Source organism: Elaeis guineensis, chromosome 2 (assembly GCF_000442705.2).
Source record: "Elaeis guineensis isolate ETL-2024a chromosome 2, EG11, whole genome shotgun sequence".
NCBI classification, from domain to species: Eukaryota; Viridiplantae; Streptophyta; class Magnoliopsida; order Arecales; family Arecaceae; genus Elaeis; species Elaeis guineensis.
The window spans coordinates 106,549,471-106,568,493 of record NC_025994.2 but is presented as its reverse complement, the minus strand read 5'-3'; the positions used below and the strand labels follow the sequence as shown (position 1 = coordinate 106,568,493).

General features: G+C 36.0%; 1 long non-coding RNA gene across 6 annotated transcripts; it reads left to right on the top strand.

The window, feature by feature from the left end:
- Nucleotides 1-420: 420 nt before the first annotated feature.
- Nucleotides 421-17,680, top strand: LOC105046755 (uncharacterized). Of its 6 annotated transcripts, none has more exons than XR_012139020.1 (10): nucleotides 421-662; nucleotides 749-870; nucleotides 968-6,100; nucleotides 6,429-12,666; nucleotides 12,754-12,888; nucleotides 14,472-14,758; nucleotides 15,200-15,367; nucleotides 16,516-16,590; nucleotides 16,692-16,797; nucleotides 16,901-17,680. It is a non-coding gene; the product is annotated as an uncharacterized lncRNA (long non-coding RNA). The 6 variants fall into 6 exon arrangements; XR_012139019.1 differs by having other exon boundaries at nucleotides 15,200-15,371; XR_012139015.1 differs by lacking the exon at nucleotides 15,200-15,367.
- The last annotated feature ends 1,343 nt before the right edge of the window (nucleotides 17,681-19,023 follow it).

The window sequence follows — 19,023 nt, the reverse complement described above, 5'->3', positions numbered from 1 at the left end:
TATATCAAATTTTAAAATATTTTTAACCTGTTTATAATATATTATTATATAACATAATATGATAAAATAATATATTATTATGAAATAATATAACATCATATATGATATTAATATTATATTGTTATGCACACAATACAAACTATTATTTACTACTACAATATTATACAATATACTAGCAATATAATGGACATCATGACATATATTTTATATAAATAAAAAGTTTGGTATTTAGTTTTACCTATGGTATTTGGCATTTAAAAGGAAAAAAAATTCGGTATTTCTATGAAATTCTTTGCCGACTTATGCGGACGTTTCCCAGGTTTGCGGACTTCCGTATTATTTTGGAAGCAGTTGGTCGGTGGCCGAGACGGTATATATGTAGCACCGCCGGTGAGAAATTCGAAACGAACGAATGAACGATCGAGCGAGGCAGGGGCAGTGAGGCCGAAGCCCTAAGTGGCGCACGCTCCTCTTCTCCTCCACCGCCATCGCTGCTGGCGCCGGCGTTTTCACTCTCCGTTGCGGTAGCGCCGCTTTCAAGACGTCGCTCTCTTCGCTTCGCTTAAACCTTCCACCTCCTCGTGCAGCCGGGATCCGAAGTACCCCAAAAACGAGAGGAAACCAAGTATCAGGACGCCTTCTACAAGTACCACCACAATAAGGTCCCTTTCTCTCTTTCTATGTTCCTTGTTTCTCTTTCTTTCTGGATGATTTTTGCGTTTTCGATTGATCAAAGGATTCTTGTCAGAGTTCTTCAAGATTCGCCTTACTTGTAGAAGGATTGGGAACACCACTTCTTGGTGAGTATAATCAACTCGCCAAGATCCTTCCACCTTATTGTACAACCAGGGATCGGAAAACCACTTCTTGGTGAGTATAATCAACCCGTCAAGGGTGTCTTTTTTTTTTTTTGTGTAATTTTGGATGCTTGGATTCCAATATTTATGGTATTTCTCGTCTTACCTAGCCATCCGGTGAGAACGATCGCGCTTCTGGAGGCAAGTTCTTGATAGATGGGCTTTCTTCTCTTTCTTTTTTTTTGGTAGATATCGTATTAGATGCTTCGGATAACGTACTACTCTTCCAAAGATGCAATCTTATGCCTTGATTTGATTTGCTGTATGAATCAAGGTCCCAGACAAGGCAAACTGCAAGGAGACCTTGGTTTAGGGAGGCTTTGTGCTGGACACCATTTGATCTTTGTGTCAAGATCTGTCTAGTATTTGGTCATATGTTCTCATCAAGATATAATCAACTCGTCAAGATCTGTCTAGTATTTGGTAATATGTTCTCATCCAGGTATGATAAACTCGTCAAGATCCTTCCACCTTATTGTACAACTGGGGTTCCAAAGTACCCCAAGCACGTGAGCAACTCAAATGTCGGGACGCCTTCTACAAATACCACCGGAATAAGATTTCTTTCTCCCACTCTCTAGCTCTCTTCCTTTTTTTTTTTCCCCTTACGATTTTTGCGTTTTTGATTGATCCAAAGTTTCTTGGCAGAGTTCTTTAAGATTGGCACTACTTGTAGATGAACCGGAAATCCACTTCTGGTGCCGTCAAGATTTTTTTTTTTTTGGTAATTTTGGATGCTTGTATCCCAATATTTATGGTATGTCTCGTCTTACCTAGCCATTCAGTGAGACCGATCAGGCTTCTGCCTGGAGGCAAGTTCTTGAAATATTAGATTCTTGATAGATCGGCTTTCTTCTCTCTCTTTTTTGGTAGATATCGTATTAGATAATTCAGATGACATACTACTCTTCCAAATATGCAATCTTGACCTTGACCATTTTTATGGAAAACCTTGATTTGATTTGCTGTATGAAATGAATCCAGGTCTTAGACAAGGCAAACTGCTGATGCATGAAGACATTGGTTTATGTGATGTTCTTTTATTTCACATTGTTTTCTTGCCAGCATAATATGTTATGCATGAGCCTACTTGCAGGGATAGTTTAGATGGAGGCTTTGTGCAGTAAACCATCTGATGTTTGTGTCAAGATATGTGTAGTGTTTGGTCATATATGTTCTCATCCGGTACTTCTTTAACTATCAGTAGTTATCCAGATCATCTTGATCTGCTCTCTTGTTTATTTAACAGTCTGCTTATTAGAACTGAAGGATGTAGCATTTCTTTATTTGCTTCAGCAGTTGTTTTATAATCGTTTATTCTTTGAAGCACGTGGCTGATGGATTTCCAATATCTTATAGTATTGTTATAGCAATTTATTATATCTGATTATTTTATGCCTACTTCTTTTGTATATGTGGATTGGTTATAAAGTCGTGTTGTGATATTTTTGATATCTGTTGGTATCTCTGTTTTTGGTTATTTTAAATGCCAACTACTGCTACATAGGCACATTTAATTCACTATGCTTTTTAAATAGCAAAAGACACAAAGATGTTAAAAAAAAAAAAAAAGCAGAAGATATTGAGGACATCCAAAGATATAATTGTATAATGTTTTATAAAATTGCTGCTTTAAGATTCTGCCTGTCAAAGATTCTATCTAAAAAACCATTAGCTTTTAAGGGAAACTTTAATTTGAAAAGAAGATAAAGTTAGCTCTTGTAAAATTTGTAGTTTCTAGTTCTTTATCTCTCTTTTGTGTCTTTACTTTTACAAACTCAGTTTAATATCATATTTATTTATTATGTTTCATTTTTATAGCCATTTCTGTATGGTTAGTCTTTATTTTATTGTATTTCTTTGTTAGTTCGGTAAAGTGTTTTTTTTTTTTAAATTAATGTTGGTTTATGTACTTCTTTCGAATTTTATTCTATTTTTATCTTTTCAAAAAAGAATGTTATATTGGAACCCTTTTAGTTTCACTAAAAGTTCCCGTGTGGCAGAAGGGATCGATATGATGTTTAAAGGTTTGGTCAAATAAGAATATGCTATAGCTAGCACCATGTTGGTATATGAGGAAATTTCTGGGTGACAACCTTCTAGCATTTTTTCGCCAAAAATTCTGGTTTTATTTTCTTTTGTATTCCATTTTGCTTCCATTTTCTCTTCATTTTCCATCTTTATTGTTCCTTCACAAATTCAGCCTCATATTGTTTTGTTTCATTTCTTTTCAATGCTTTACTCTTTGCTATTTTATTTCTTCTAGTTTTCAATGTGGTTATGGGTGTGTTCGATTTTGCATATTTAGTTGGAATTTTATTTTATTTTGTTAACCGCTTTGAAGAGAATGCTTTGGGTGCTGCTTGGTTATATAAATGAGGCTGGTTCAATTTCTGAGGGTTTGGTCAAATAATCACATGCAATGCTAATTGATGGTGGTGCAAGGGAACTTTTTGTGATTGAGTGGCCCCCTTTAACATTTCTCTTTTGAGAATTTTGCTTTTATATTTTTCTTCTGGTTCTTTTTTTGCATTTTCCATTTAATTTTTGTTTTACTGTTACTAGTTGAGCTTATTGTTATTTCATATTTATTATCTGTTTCTATACATTCCTTTTGCAGTTTGCTTTATTATATTTTTGTTATCTGTTTCTACATAGCCCATGTTCTTTATATTCTGCTATCTGGTTTTATATATATGCTTGCTATTTCATGATGCTGTGGGGCTTGCCCAGCAACACAAGAAGCCAATCCTGCCATGTGGTAAATGGAAGTGCCATTTATCAGGTCTGGCACGATTTATGATTGGTTGGTCAAATAAGGACATCCCATGCCTTTGCCACATTGACATAAGGGAACTTTTTGTGTGGACCTTTTATGTGATATCTTGATGACAGATAGCATTTCTCATTTTAAATATTGGTGTTGCAGTTTCTTTTTTATTCCTTTTTTGATTTTTTTTTTGTTTGCATTTTCTTTTTTGCCTTTATTTTCACTTCACAAATTCATTTTTGCATCTTCTATTCTTTTTTTTTGTAAAAAAATAATTTTATTATCTCTTGTACTTTTTATACTCATGATGTTCATTGGTTTGCTAGTTCTGTAATCTGCTATTATACTTTTGTTTGTTATTTAATTTTCTTTTTATTATTTGAATAAGAAATGATAGTTAGCTCTTTGAAGAGAATCCTTTGGGTGCTGCTTAGTCATATAAATGAGGCTGATTCAATTTCTGAGGGGTTAGTCAATGACATGCAATGCTAATTGATGGTGGTGCAAGGGAACTTTTTGTGATTGAGTGGTACTCTTTAACATTTCTCTTTTGAGACTTTTGCTTTTGTATTTTTCTTCTGGTTCTGTTTCTACATTTTCCATTTAATTTTTGTTTTACTGTTACTAGTTCAGCTTATTTTTATTTCATATTTATTATCTGTTTTTTTACATTCTTTTTGCAGTTTGTTTTATTATATTTTTGTTATCTGTTTCTATATAGCCCATGTTCTTTATATTTTGCTATCTGGTTTGATATATATGCTTGCTATTTCGTGATGCTGTGGGGCTTGCCCAGCAACACAAGAAGCCACTCCTGCCATGTGGTAAATGGAAGTGCAATTTATCAGGTCTAGCACTGTTGGAAATCTGGGATTGATTGAAATCCCATGATTTTTGGGATTGATAAAAATCTCATGATTTCTGTAAATGGGACTAATTGTAGGGACAGATTTGTATTTCTAAATTAGTGGAGATTAGCTATAAATTAGTAGATAATAATTTTCTGATTTCTAGAGATTTGTAGAATGTCAAACTTTCCTAGAATAGCAATATCTTGCTCTATATATATAGCCTATGTATCAGAACTTTTTCAAATGAATGAATTTCAAAATTTTTTTCATGGTATTAGAGCATTAGGCTCTTTCTGGGAGTTGAATTCTCATCACGGAAGCCTTCATTGCCGAAATCATACCGCTGTTTCTGTGCCTTGTTCTTATCCTGTTTTTTAGTCTGAAACAGAGTGTTTTTGCATATTTTTCTGTTCAGCCTTCCTTGCTGAAATTTCTTACAGCCTTCATTTCTATTCTGCCTTTATCTTTGGCCTTCATAGCCCCTTAATGCTTTTTCGTTAGTCTTCATCACCATTCTCCAAAGGATTTCAATATGTCTTCCACAAATGAGAAAGCTACTACTGCTCAATCCCAGATTACTGCCCAATTTGAAGAGATAGCTCTAAATCAAACAACGGGGGAATTACAGAATATTCAATCTGCCTACAGATTGAATGGCAAAAATTATATGAAGTGGTCTCAAGTGATTCAAAACTTTCTGAAAGGGAAGGAAAAATTAGGTCATCTCCTTGGTACTGGACCTAAGAAGGGAGATCCCAGATTTGATGCTTGGGATGAGGACTCCATGGTCATGTCTTGGCTATGGAATTCCATGTTGCCAAAAATCAGTGATACGTTTATGTTTCTACCAATGGCTAAAGAAATATGGGAAGCTGCATAACAGACTTATTCTAAGGTGAGAGATGCTGCTCGAGTCTTTGAGATTAAACTAAAATCTCAGCCACGAAACAAGGAGATCGCTCAGTCACGGAGTATGCCAATCTGTTGAAGAATCTATGGCAAAAAATGGATTATTATCGGTGTATTGAGATGAAGTGCAGTGATGATGCAGCGGCATTAAAAAATTTCATTGAAAAGGATCGAATCTATGATTTGCTTGCTGGGTTAAATGTCAAGTTTGATCAGATGAGAATTCAGATATTGGGAAAAAAGGATTTATCTTCATTGAATGAAACCATCTCCATCATCAATGCTGAAGAAAGGTGAAAAGGAGTTATGCTTTACTCTCAACCCGTTGAAGGATCAGCAATGTTGGGAAAAAAACAATGATAAAAAACCATCAGCCCCTAATGCTGCAAATTCAGAGGTTGGGAGAATGGAGTCTCAGTCCTCAAACAAAGATAACCTCTGGTGTATCTAGTGCAAAAAGCCTCGTCATACCAAGGAGCAGTGTTGGAAACTTCATGTAAAACCATCAAGTTCTTAGTGGAATAAGGGATCTAGAAGTGGAACACAATGAAGCTAGGTGAATATGACTCAATCGAGGGAAGACATGTCATATGATGCTATGAAAATCAGTGGTGAAGGGCAGAATGAATTCAACAAAGAAGACATTGGAAGGCTGAGATCACTTCTTGACTCATTAAAGAAGTCTATAGGTACATGTTCATTGGCAAAATCGGGTAAGCTCCATTCCTTATATGCTTTAAATGCCTCTAGTTCAGATTTTTCAAATTTCTTGGTTATTGATTTCGGGGCTACGGATCATATGACCCATTCTTCACACAAATTCCTCACTTGCCAACCCTGCCCTAGCAATAGAAAAATAGCCATTGCTGATGGATCCCTAGCCACTGTTGCAGGCTAGGGAGACATTATTCTAAGTCCATCCATGACCCTTAAAAATGTGCTACATGTACCCAAGTTATCCACAAATCTTGTGTCTATTCATCAACTTACAAAAGATCTAACTGCAGTGTGGTGTTTTCTCGTAATTCTTGTGTATTTCAGGACCAAGTTACAAGGAGGACGATTGGACATGCTAAGGTGAGACACGGGCTCTACTATCTTGAATTACCTAGCGGCCAAGTGAACAATGGGAACAAATCACCTCTCTCGCTTTTGTCCAGCAACTCCCATACCAGTAACGACCAAAATTGGCTTCATCATCTTAGACTTGGACACCCTTCCTTTAGTACTTCTAGTGTCATGTTTCCATCTTTATTTAAGGATGTTAATGTAAACGATTTTCATTGTGATGTTTGTGAATTTCCTAAACATCGACGTGTTTCCTTTTCTTTGAGTAATAAAAGAACCACAGTTCTTTTTTCTTTGATCCACAGTGATATTTGGGGTCCATCTCGAGTCTCCAACATTTCAGGGGCTCGTTGGTTTGTCTTGTTTATTGATGATTGTACTCGGATTTCATAGATTTATTTGTTATAACAAAAATCTGATGTGAGCAACATTTTCTCATTTTTCATACAATGATCAAACTTAGTTCAATGTTGGAAGTAAGAGGTTGAGGACAAATAATGCTAGAGACTACTTTAATCAAAGTTTGTCCTCATACTTTCAAAAGGAGGGTATTGTTTATGAATTTTTATGTGTTAACACACCCCAACAAAATGGGGTTGTCGAAAAAAAAAATGGTCATCTTTTAGGCACTGTTCGTGCTCTTTTGTTTCAAAAAATTGTTCCAAAAACCTTATGGGGGGGGGGGGGAAGCTATTCTCATTGCAGCTCACTTAACAAACCGCACCCATCTCAGGTTCTTGATTTTAAAAGTCCAATGGAGGTGCTTTCTCAGTATTTTCTAGATTTCAATGTGTCAACTAAGTTAGCTCCTAAAGTCTTCGGATGTGTCTCATTTGTTCATGTTCACTCCTGTAGTCGGAGCAAACTTGATCTTAGAGCTCTCAAGTGTGTCTTCATAGGATATTCACCTATCCAGAAAGCATACAAGTGCTACAATCCTAGCACTCGTAAAACTTATGTTTCTGCTGATGTCACATTTGTTGAACAAGAAAGCTATTTTTCTAGTCCTTATCTTTAGGGGGAGACATCATCTTTGGAAGATAAAGATTTGTTTTTGAAAGAACCATTCATGTTAGTCAAAACATCTCCCATGCAAACTGAACCTATTTATGAAACAGAAACAAAATCTATGGAGTAATCTCCTAATCTGCCAATTGAGTCATCTTCTAATCTTTCTGAAAATCCACCAAGAAAACCCACTCCTGCAAAGCCACTACAGGTCTACTTAAGAAGAATAAAGCTTGTGATCAATCCTATGCAAGTTCAAGAAACCGAATCGTCACTTGGGAATGAGGTAAGTCCTACTGAAGTATCACCTACTGTTCTTGATTTGGACAAGAAATTACAGAAAGTGCACACAGCATCCTTTATCTCATTTTGTGTCCTTTGAAAAATTATCAACCTCACACAAAAGCTTCATCACTTGTTTAAACGATGTAGCCATCCCACAAACCTTATTTGAGGCACCTGGCAAAGAGGAATGGAAGCATGCAATGAGAGTAGAAATGGAAGCCTTGGAGAAGAATAAAACATAGGAACTAGTGGAATTACCAGCTGGAAAGAGACTGATAGGGTGCAAATGGGTTTTCACAGTGAAGTATAAGTCAGACGGATCCATTGAGAGGTATAAAGCAAGACTAATAGCCAAGGGATATACATAGACTTATGGAGTGGATTAATAGGAAATATTTGCACCAGTGGCGAAAATGAATACAATAAGGGTATTGTTATCTTTAACAGCAAATTATGATTGGACTTTACTGCAGTTTGATGTGAAGAATATTTTTTTACATGGAGACCTTGAGGTGGAAATCTATATGGAAGTTCCCCTGGCTTTGGTATAAATCTGAGTAAAAATTAGGTATGCAGACTGAAAAAGGCATTGTATGGGCTCAAACAATCTCCTCGGGCATGGTTTGGAAGATTTACTAAAGCAATGTTGAATATGAAGTTCAAGCAGAGCCAGGATGATCATACATTGTTTATCAAGCATTCGGCTTCAGGGGAGTCACAGCATTGATAGTTTATATGGATGATATTATAGTAACTCAGAATGATCCAGATAAAAAGGAAGCTCTTTGGAAGTATTTAGCAAAAGAATTCGAAATAAAGTACCTTGGAAAATTAAAGTACTTGTTAGGAATAGAAGTAGCTCAGTCCAAGGAAGGAATCTTTATTTCACAACAAAAATATGTTCTTGATCTGCTAGAAGAAACAGGTAAGCTCGGATGTAGACCATCAGACATGCCTATTGAGCCAAATCATAGACTTCGAGAGTCTATGGAAGGAGAACCAATTGATAAAGGCATGTATCAACGACTTGTTGGGAAGCTAATCTATCTATCACACACGTAGCCTGACATCGCATACGTAGTGAGTGTGGTGAGTCAGTTCATGCAAAATCCTAAGGATGTTCATCTCCATGCAGTATATTGGATCTTACAATATTTGGAAGGCAGCCTAAGAAAGGGGATTCTCTTCAGAAAATGCACAAGTATGGAAATAGAAGCATACACAGATGTTGATTATGCAGGCTCTGTTACCGACAGAAGATCATCATCTGGTATTGTACCTTTCTTGGTGGGAATTTGGTGACCTGGAGGAGTAAGAAACAACTAGTTGTAGCAAGATCAAGTGCAGAGGCAGAGTTTCGTTCAATGGCACTAGGTATTTGTGAGTTGTTATGGCTCAAGATTATCCTAGAAGATTTGAAGATTAAGTGGAAGACTCCAATGAAGCTTTATTGTGACAATAAGTCTGCAATCAACATAGCTCATAACCCGATTCAGCATGACAGAACTAAACATGTGGAAATTGACAGACACTTCATAAAGGAGAAGCTTGAAAGCAAGCTGATTTGCACTCCCTACATTTCTATAGAAGGCCAATTGGCAAACATCTTAACTAAAGGATTGACAAGTTCAACATTTCAAAGGATTGTGAGCAAGCTAGGGATGGAAAATATCTACTCCCCAGCTTGAGGGGGAGTGTTGGAAATCTGGGATTGATTGAAATCCCATGATTTTTGAGATTGATAAAAATCCTATGATTTCTGTAAATAAGAGTAATTGTAGGGACAGATTTGTATTTTTAAATTAGTGGAGATTAGTTATAAATTAGTAGATAATAATTTGCTGATTTTTAGAGATTTGTAGAATGTCAAACTTTCCTAAAATAGCAATCTATACATAGGCTGTATGTATAGCCTATGTATCAGAATTTTTTCAAATGAATAAATTTCAAAATTTTCTTCAAGCACGATTTCTGTTTGGTTGGTCAAATAAGGACATCCCATGCCTTTGCCACATGGACATAAGGGAACTTTTTGTGTGGACCTTTTATGTGATATCTTGATGACAGATAGCATTTCTCATTTAAAATAATGGTGTTGCAGTTTCTTTTTTATTCCTTTTTTGATTTTCTTTTTGTTTGCATTTTCTTTTTTGCCTTTATTTTCACTTCACAAATTCATTTTTGCATCTTCTATTCTTTTTTTTTTTAAATAATTTTATTATCTCTTGTACTTTTTATACTCATGATGTTCATTGGTTCTCTGGTTATGTAATCTGCTATTATACTTTTGTTTGTTATTAATTTTCTTTTTATTATTTGAATAAGAAATGATAGGGATGGCAGCTTAGTCACACAAAATTTCCTTGCCCTATCGGCGGGGAGGATTGGTGTGCAATTCATGTGAGCTTGTGGAATTTAATACGGGTTGGTCAAATAATGATGCGCCTTGCCGATGTCATGTCAGATAGGAGCACTTCTTATGTGACGGATGGTCACTTTTTGCATTCGCTTTTTGAAAATTCTCTCCTTTAGTTGCTTTTCATTATGTTTTGTTTATATTTCTTGTTTATTTTACATCACTTTCACTTTCACAAACTCAGTATTGTATTCTTTTTTTAAATTCATTTCCATTTGTTACATAGTTTTAATTTTTGAAGTTGTAATTTATTTTAGTATTCTGGTTTGGAATGTCATTTTATTTGTATTTTGATTTTAATGAGTAATGCTTTTAAGTCACTGCTTAAACACAAAAAATTCCTTGTGCCCTGCGGTAGAGTGGATTGATGTGATTCCATGGGGCTGCTGCAATTCATGAGGATTGGTCAAATAACAAAGTGCCATATTAGCGACTTGCCAGCCCAAGGAACTTCTTGCATGGTATTGGTGCCCTATAACATTTCATTATGGAATTTGGATTATTTTGTTCCATTTCTGTCTATTTTCAATCTTCATATAAACTTCCAGAACTACAGTTTTGCATCTTGAGTTTTTAGTTTATTTTCTTTTATTTCTATAATTAGTATTTTTATATTCGTTCATTTTTTTAATGTCTGTGTCATAAACTGATTTTCATGTTACTTTTTTTTTGAGAGAGGGGTGCTATGTGGTACTATTTAGTCATAGAAGAGTCCCTTGTGCCACATGGTTGAGGGAATTAGTGTGCTTTGCAGGGGCTGTTGCTATTAATGAGGGGTCCAATAATGGCATGCCATGCCAATGCCACATCTGTCTAGAAAACTTATTCCTGGGACGAAGTTTTATTGTAGCATTTTCCATTTTGAAATTCATTTTCATATTTTATTTTGTTCCAATTTGTTTCTATTTAATGTTTATTTTCCTTTTTAATTTTCACACTCATGAGTCATGAATTTAGTTTGTATTTTCTATTAGTTTATGTTTATTCTATCTTTATTATCTCCTTTTTATCAATTTTCTTTAGCTTTTTTTTTTTTGTTTTTTTGTAGTATCTAGTTTGTTATCTGGTTTTACATTTTTAGTTTTGTATATTTGTTTAGAATTTCATTGATTGAAAGAATAGTGGTATGGGCTACTTGACCTCATAGTAGTCCTTGTGGCATCTCAAATTTTGTGGTAGGGTGTGGCTTCCCACATCTTTTTTTTTTTATAGTTTGAAGTTCAGTTTCATATATTCTTTATTTTTTTTTGTTATTTTCTGTATTTTCCTATATCTGTATTCAATTTCAGAAGTTCAGTTTTGTATTCTTTTTGTTAGTTTTGTTTCTTTTATTTTTATCATACGTATGCAGTTGTTCTTTTTATTTTCTTTCTTTTTTTATTTAATTTTCTGTAATTTTGTTCAATTCATGCTCCTTAGCCATTCCCATATATGATAAGGTCTGGATGATGATCATGATTATGTGTGATATCAGGTTTAGGTATTTGCTGAAGAGAATGTCATAGGACACACAGGAGCTTGCAAACTACCATCTTCCCTCCCGCCTCCCGGGTGCGCACCACCCCCCCCCCCCCAACCTTTCCTCTGAAGATATCCTTACAGTTTGCTTTATCCCTGTTCTTATACAATATTAGCAATTCTTAGAAAGAAAAACGAAAAAGATAAACTTATAGCCGTTCTATGATTTTGATTGAATCACTGTTAACAAGGCTCAGCCTTGCATTGGAATTAATGGTGTAATAGGATCTGTAGCCATACTAAGATTGATGGCTTAATACATCAAAACTAGCATTGTTATGTGTTTTTAATGCCTTAATACACCAAAACTAGCATTAGGCCTGTATGAGAACGCATGCTGCTGTATGATGGCTGAGATTACATTGATTACATGATTGTTCTATTGAGCATTTCTAAATAAATGCATTTTTTTTATTTTGTGGATATTCTATTAATGTGGCTATTTTTTTTTGTAAGCTTCTTACCTACGAAGAGTGGTGCATAGATGATCACCTGACACAACCCCAATTTTTGGTTTATAATAGTATAGATTTTCACTGCTTCTGTATGATGCCTTTGCTTCTTATTGAGGTGTGGTTTTTTAGGTTAATGCTAACTCTATCACAGGTCAGTTGTACTGCTGGAAACACTGTCTTCCCACTTCAAGCTGCCCTTTCCAGATGGGTTGCCCCCTTTTTTCATGCTTATGATTTCTTACCTCTCATAATTGCACCTGTTATTCTGATACTTGCTTTAGACAGTTGGAGGAGCCTTGGAGGGGTAAGGGGGCCGTTTAGCAGCCTAAATTGGTAAATAATAGTACTTAGTTCTTGACACTGATTTTATGTTTGTTACATATTTGTCTTCGGAGAGAGAGAGAGAGAGTCATCAATTTGGAGGTCTCTCCAATTGTGTTATTGTAATTGGTGATTGAAAGCTACAGGAGAAACTTGCCAACAAAGACTAGATGATCTGCAATAACTTCTATGTCCATATGATGGCAATGTGGGTATTTTGTTTCTATCTGCTCAGTGCCTCGTTTCATAATTAACAATTCTTCTATTATTGATGCATCCGCTTCTAATGCTTCAGTATGGTGATTACACTGTGCTTTCTGCTTTTCTGGAAGATTCATTATCAGCTTTGTTTGAAAGAAATGGCTTCACACTTCAGAAGTCAGTAACTGCAATTGATTGTGAACTGCCTCTCAAAGTAGATTTTGGCTTGGTAAACTTCCACTGAGAATTACATTATGAGAAATATTTTAAATCTTGACACTATTTTGTGTAGAACAAGTTATTCAAATATTATGTGTTTATGCATCTTTACGGAACATCTGTATTTTTTTTTTTGGGGGGAGAAAGGAATGGCTGTAATTGAATTTTCAACTATCTTTATGATCTGTAAGTGATCTAACTGGATCCAGAGCATCATTTGAAATTTAAGCAACCATTGACAAACTCAAAACAGTAGGCACTTGGGTATTGAAGGGTTCCAGAAATATGTTGAGATGTGGTTGGAAATCTTGATTCAATTTTCCCAGTTAGATGGCTGAACTTGTACAAATGCTAGGGATGAGGGTCATATGCTAAATATGAGCTTGATTAGGAAGGGGGCTCTAATCTGAGTGGTCTGGAAAGAAGAAAACACACAGGTAGCTGGCTGGAAGTGGTCAGCAAGAATGGATGCTTACTAGGACAATGGCTTTGGCCACCAAATAAGTGTGCGCATTAAAAATAATATATATATATATATATATATATATATATATATATATATAGCAGACCCTGATCTAGATTGTCTAGCTTGATTCACATTGTTGACCCTTCTCTATCAGCTTAAGTTTTTTGGATTAATTGGTTAATTAACATGGTTTTGAACTTCAGATTTGCTAGAGGCCGTGTGTTTGAATCCCTTGATTTAGTTATTCAATTATATATTTAATTACCCTTGGTTAGTTTGTTTGGTAATGGCTTGTATAAAGAGTGCAAGTAGATGGTGGTGGAGAGAGAGAATTATCAACGCAATCAAGATGTGGGATGTTGTGTAGGGGGATGGGACAGTGGCAGTACATGAAATTTGCTTAGCGGTGATAGGGTTTACTAATTAGTCAACATGGTATTAAAGCACAGATTTGCTAGTTAAGAGTTCAAATCATCTCAATTTAGTTACTCAGTTATCTATTTAATTATCCTTGGATATTTGTTATTCTGAACCTGGGTTGTCTAGACTCAGTTTCCTGTCCTTGTGCATGGTCTGGGTGGCATGTGAGAGGGGGTGTTGAGCCTGAAATACATGATTGTCCATTTCTCTATCAGCTTAAATCTTTTGAAATCACTTGATTATTTAACATACGTTTTGAAGGAAATATGTTGTTATTGTATAGATATATAATCTTCTTGTTTTCTCTTGGTTTATTTTTGTCAGCGGTGGTATAGAAGTTATATTTTCATTGCTTGGTTCTGCAGGTTGTAGATTTTGAAGAGAGATGTTCGGGATCAGCTATTTCAATGTTCCATTCTAATTTGAGTGTTTGGTTTTCATTTATCACAAATGGGATTGTTGATTATACCACTGCCTATAAAATGCGTCACTGCCATTATCTTCTATGTTCGTCTCAAATGGAAAATGTTTAAATTCAAGAATGATGCTTGTTAAAGTATTTATCTGTGTGCATGTTCTTATCTGCTTGCAATCTTTTTCCATCTCATTTATGTACTTTGACTATTCTTTATTTTCTTTAATTTATTTATAATCTTATTGGACTTTTTTATGTTTTAACGATACTTTTTTTTCTCTTACGATTGTAGGTGCAGAATATGTACCAAATTCTGCAATGCAAACCATGCTGATTCCCACCAAACAGTGCCTTTGATAAGTAGTTGCTAGGTTGATGGTTAGCTCAGGCAAATGGTGGATGGTCCCATGGCATGTGGCTCCAGAACGTCACTTGCATATCTCTGGGTTTCTGGCATCATGGAGAGACAAAAGATCTTGTAATTATAATTATTATCATCTAGCCATTTCTCAACTATCTGGGACCAGATTTATGGATCCTCACTCATCAAGTATTTGCCAACAAAGTGTCACAATGGAGGTAAAGATTCTCACCTTTTTCTGTTTTTACTTCATCGAGTGCTACTAATGTTCGTTTTCTGAAACGAATAGCAAGTGGGGTATGAGCACCATTCCTCTCCGATTCATACAGCTTATTGTCCCTGTATCACCTTACTGTCCCTACTACCTTTCCCCTAGAGTATGGCATGTATCTATCACATGTTCTTTATTCGTTAATTGAAAATATATAGAATTTTTTAAATAAATAAAAAAAATAAAGGAAGGACTTTGAGATCCGGTTCTTATCAACTTACCAGTCCCGATTTCACAGAATAGGACAATCATAGGATGGGGAAACACAGAAAAATGTGTGAGGATGGGAAAGCACACGGTCAAACAAACTTCATGCAAGGACTTATTATATAATAGAATATAGTAAATTAAATAAAAAAAGATTCATATGTTGCTTATATTGTTGTAGGCTAATGCAAGTTAAGAATGAGTTGAATATTGAGCTTGGTATACAAATTTGGCTTACCGACCAACAGTGGGTGTTGAGGCTGTTTCTGTGATAAACAGCCTACTTTCTTAAATCAGGAGACTTCTACCCGAGAGTATCCGTGACAAGACTTAATGGCATGTGCTTAATGTAGGTAAATAAACGGCACATATTTATTTTTGAAAAATTATATGATGCCCTAATTTTTTAGAAGACGCATAACCCTCAAGGTTGATTATGGTTGCCCATCAAAGGTTGACATTGTTTGAGGGATTATACTTTAATGTTATATAGGAGAAGGTCATCCTTGTCCTGGTGATATTGGATTGAGCTGAAAATATTTTCAGTTCATTTGTTTCACCCTTAATGGGTCTGAACTGCCGTTCATCTGATTATAATTGTGGTTGGAAGCTTCTAGCTTGGTCTCCTCATTTGCTTCTGCATGGTCCATGCCTCCTTGCATTTCTCACATGCTTATGTTTTGGTTTAGAATTGTGTATCTGTATATAGAATTGAATGTACAGGGGAATGGCCCTCCAAATGAAGCTACACACTATGGAAAGTTGAGATAGGGTGATGATCTGGTTATATAAGATTTTATATATCCATACACCTCATAAGAATGAATTGCTGGATTGTCACATCCAACCATGAACCTGAATGTCAATGTCATCTTAGGGTGTTTGTATGTGCATGACTTTGCCTTTTTTGATTAAGTCTGATCAACCAACAGTGTGCTTGTGTGACCCTGAATGTGCAATAAAAATAATGCCAGCTAAATCATCAATACATTCAATGCACCTTGATGAGTCAAACGTACATAGAGATTCTTAAAGACTTCTTTCAGTCGGATCTTGTTTGAAGTGGGATGGATAATTGCTGCTCAAACATCATGATGTTTGATGGCATCTGATAAAAGCATTCTACCTCTCACAAGTTCCATCCATAATACACAGGAAAACATACGCATAAGTGTACATACACACAACATCATTTTCTTTACATTTACATGGGATGAATGGAGATGAATGATGTTGGATGTTGTGCAGAAGTAATATCAATCAATAAGGCTAGCTTTAAGAAAATTACTGTTAATATGACCAGAAAGAACTTTTTCTGATGCCATGTTCATGCTCCCAGTAACTTAAACTAGAAATACCAACTAATGGTTTGAAATTTGAATTTGTCATCATTTGTTGCAGAGATGTTCCCTACTTGATTTTTCTACAGTCAAGAGCCTGTAATTAATTATAAGTTTTCCTAAGAAATGATGCTCTTTTTCTTTTTTTTTTTCCCAGACTTAATCCGTATCTTCTCTTGTTCTACGAGGGATCTAAACTTTGTTGATCACACCAGTGATCTTGGATGAAGGAGTAAGTACAATGGCACATCTTATTCAATTTCATATTGGCCCTATAATTAAGAGTGAATTCATAGCATCCCTTTCTGATTTAAGTTCTCTCTTTCCTGTCAGCCATCACGGATCTGGCCAATTGTAGTTAATCCAGGAATCTACTTGGCGAGGACCACAATTTTTTTTAATGCTTCAGATAGGCGGTCAACCTCATAGATGCTTTCAGGTTCTTCATAGGCACCTTCCTGCACACACCACCATATTTCATCAATTTTAAATTCCTTCAGCTGCAGTCTGAACTTATCATTTATCATACTCAACTTCTACAGTTTCCCCATGGGTCATTCCCAGACGATCCTTCAGGATTATTGTGGTTGGGTTGGGAAAGTCTGCCTCGAACCCTGCTCACGTATTTCACTAATATAGTATTATTCAAGAAGCTATTTTCATTCCGTTGTATGCAAGCTCCCCACGTTTGAAAACAACAGTGAACAATGACATTGAGGTTTATGTCGTGGAACGCTTCTCCAGAAATAGAGCCCCACTATCTCAACATGAGGCGATTTTGAAGTGCGTAGTGCCTTTTGCAAGGAAGTTCCATAAGGGTGATCCCGTTCTTAATCAGACTGATCAGGAGATTCTGGGTCCTCGGCACCATCAACCTGTCCCTGGGCCTGATGCTCTGCCCGGAGGAGTTTGTGGACAGATCCATGCTCTAAATGGACTCATTTCAACGTTGTGAAACCTGGGTCAGTTGATGAAAAAAAAAGAGAATCTGGTTGAGTGGAAGTCAGGGTTGAACTCGTGCAAGGGTGTAGAAATCCTAGAGGCATCGTGGGATCATACAGAGCATCATAATGGTATTGAGTGCTGGTATTAGTGCCACCTTCAGGACTTATTTAGCCAACCCATATTTGATGGGGTTTTTTTGTATCGGTTCTTACAGCGCCTACATACTTCAAGGGTATATATGGTCCTGTCGAGATTCTGAGGTTGGTGCACTGGTGTAGCTTCAGAGTTCTCCATTTGGATTACTTGGCCTGTTTGTTGGCTGTCTTCCCATAGAAGCCAAACTCTACAGCCCATATTATAGATATTTTATTTTATTTTGTGTGCGTGTGCGCGTGTGTTTTTGTTGGGGGTGGGGGGGGTGTGGCTGGGGGCGGTGTTTGGGGCATCGCTTCCGAGCATTTTGTTGGACACTGGCAGCTCTAAATTTTTCATTACAATGGTTTTCGATCAAAGTGCTGTCCGAGTCAAGATAGATTCTGGTGCTCTATGATTGAGAGAGGAAATTATAGTATATGCAGGTCCGTTTGTTTCCTTAAATCAAATCGACAGTATGGTTGTTCAGACTGCATAGTCTTCTTTTTTGGTTCGTTGGGGGTGGAGGCACGATGCCGCTTAGTGCGTGAGAGTTTCCTACCCCTTATGATAGCTTCCAAGAACAAATTAGTATCAACTCTTGGGTATTTAGGATATACACAGCACACTAAACCCTTCAAAAATATGGGGAATTTAGATGTAGGTGCTTAAAGAACCAGACAGCAGATTTTGGTATATATTGCTCTCCGTAGATGGTGAAGTCGATGCATTGAAGAAACACTACCTTGCATATGCTAATCACTTAACACTACCTTGCATATGCTATTCACTTTGACTATGACAAATGAATTATTGGAGTATAGAGAAACATAGAGCAAGTTAAACTTCTATTTTTGTTTTCAAAAACCCAACTAGAAAAGCATGCTGGACCGGATCTGACTATAATGAAACTTTTTTGTTTGTTTCAGTTTGACTTTTCTAAAAACACTTAGACTTCCATTATCGAAAAAATACGTTTAAAGTCTTCGGAACTAAAGATTCAGTGCTTTTGATAATTTGAAAAAAAAGTAGAAATAGAAGCATGGAATGCGAGTTGATTGGCGAGAATTTGTCTTCCACATTAATCTCCGCCTGCAATTATTTAAGATAAATAAAAACAAAAAAACAAAAACAATGCCAAACAGCGTCTAAGTGTTCAGTTTCAAGCAGCTGGATCAATAATCCTGGTGCTATGCATACTTGAGTTTTGCTCAGGCTGAGAAGATCAACTAATGAGGATATAGAGATTGACCAATGTGCTAACAAGAATATTTCTGTGGAAAATAATGCATAAAAGATTGCCATCATGCAGCTATTTTCAAATTGCTAAATAATATAGGAATAATCTCTGACGCCGCATGCCTGATTGGTAGAAATGAGAATGGATCTTTCAAGCATGTGCTGTTGGAATGTCTGCAAATAACAGTTAATCGCAATGTGATTGGTTCTAGCAATGTGGATTGGTATCACTGTTGCATATTCTTGTTCTTTTTTTTTCTTTTTTTTTTGGAGTATCATAGAAAATTTTATTATGGCACGTGGAGGCAAGTTTCACGCTTGTGGTCATTCTTCATTCTTTAGGTAGCAT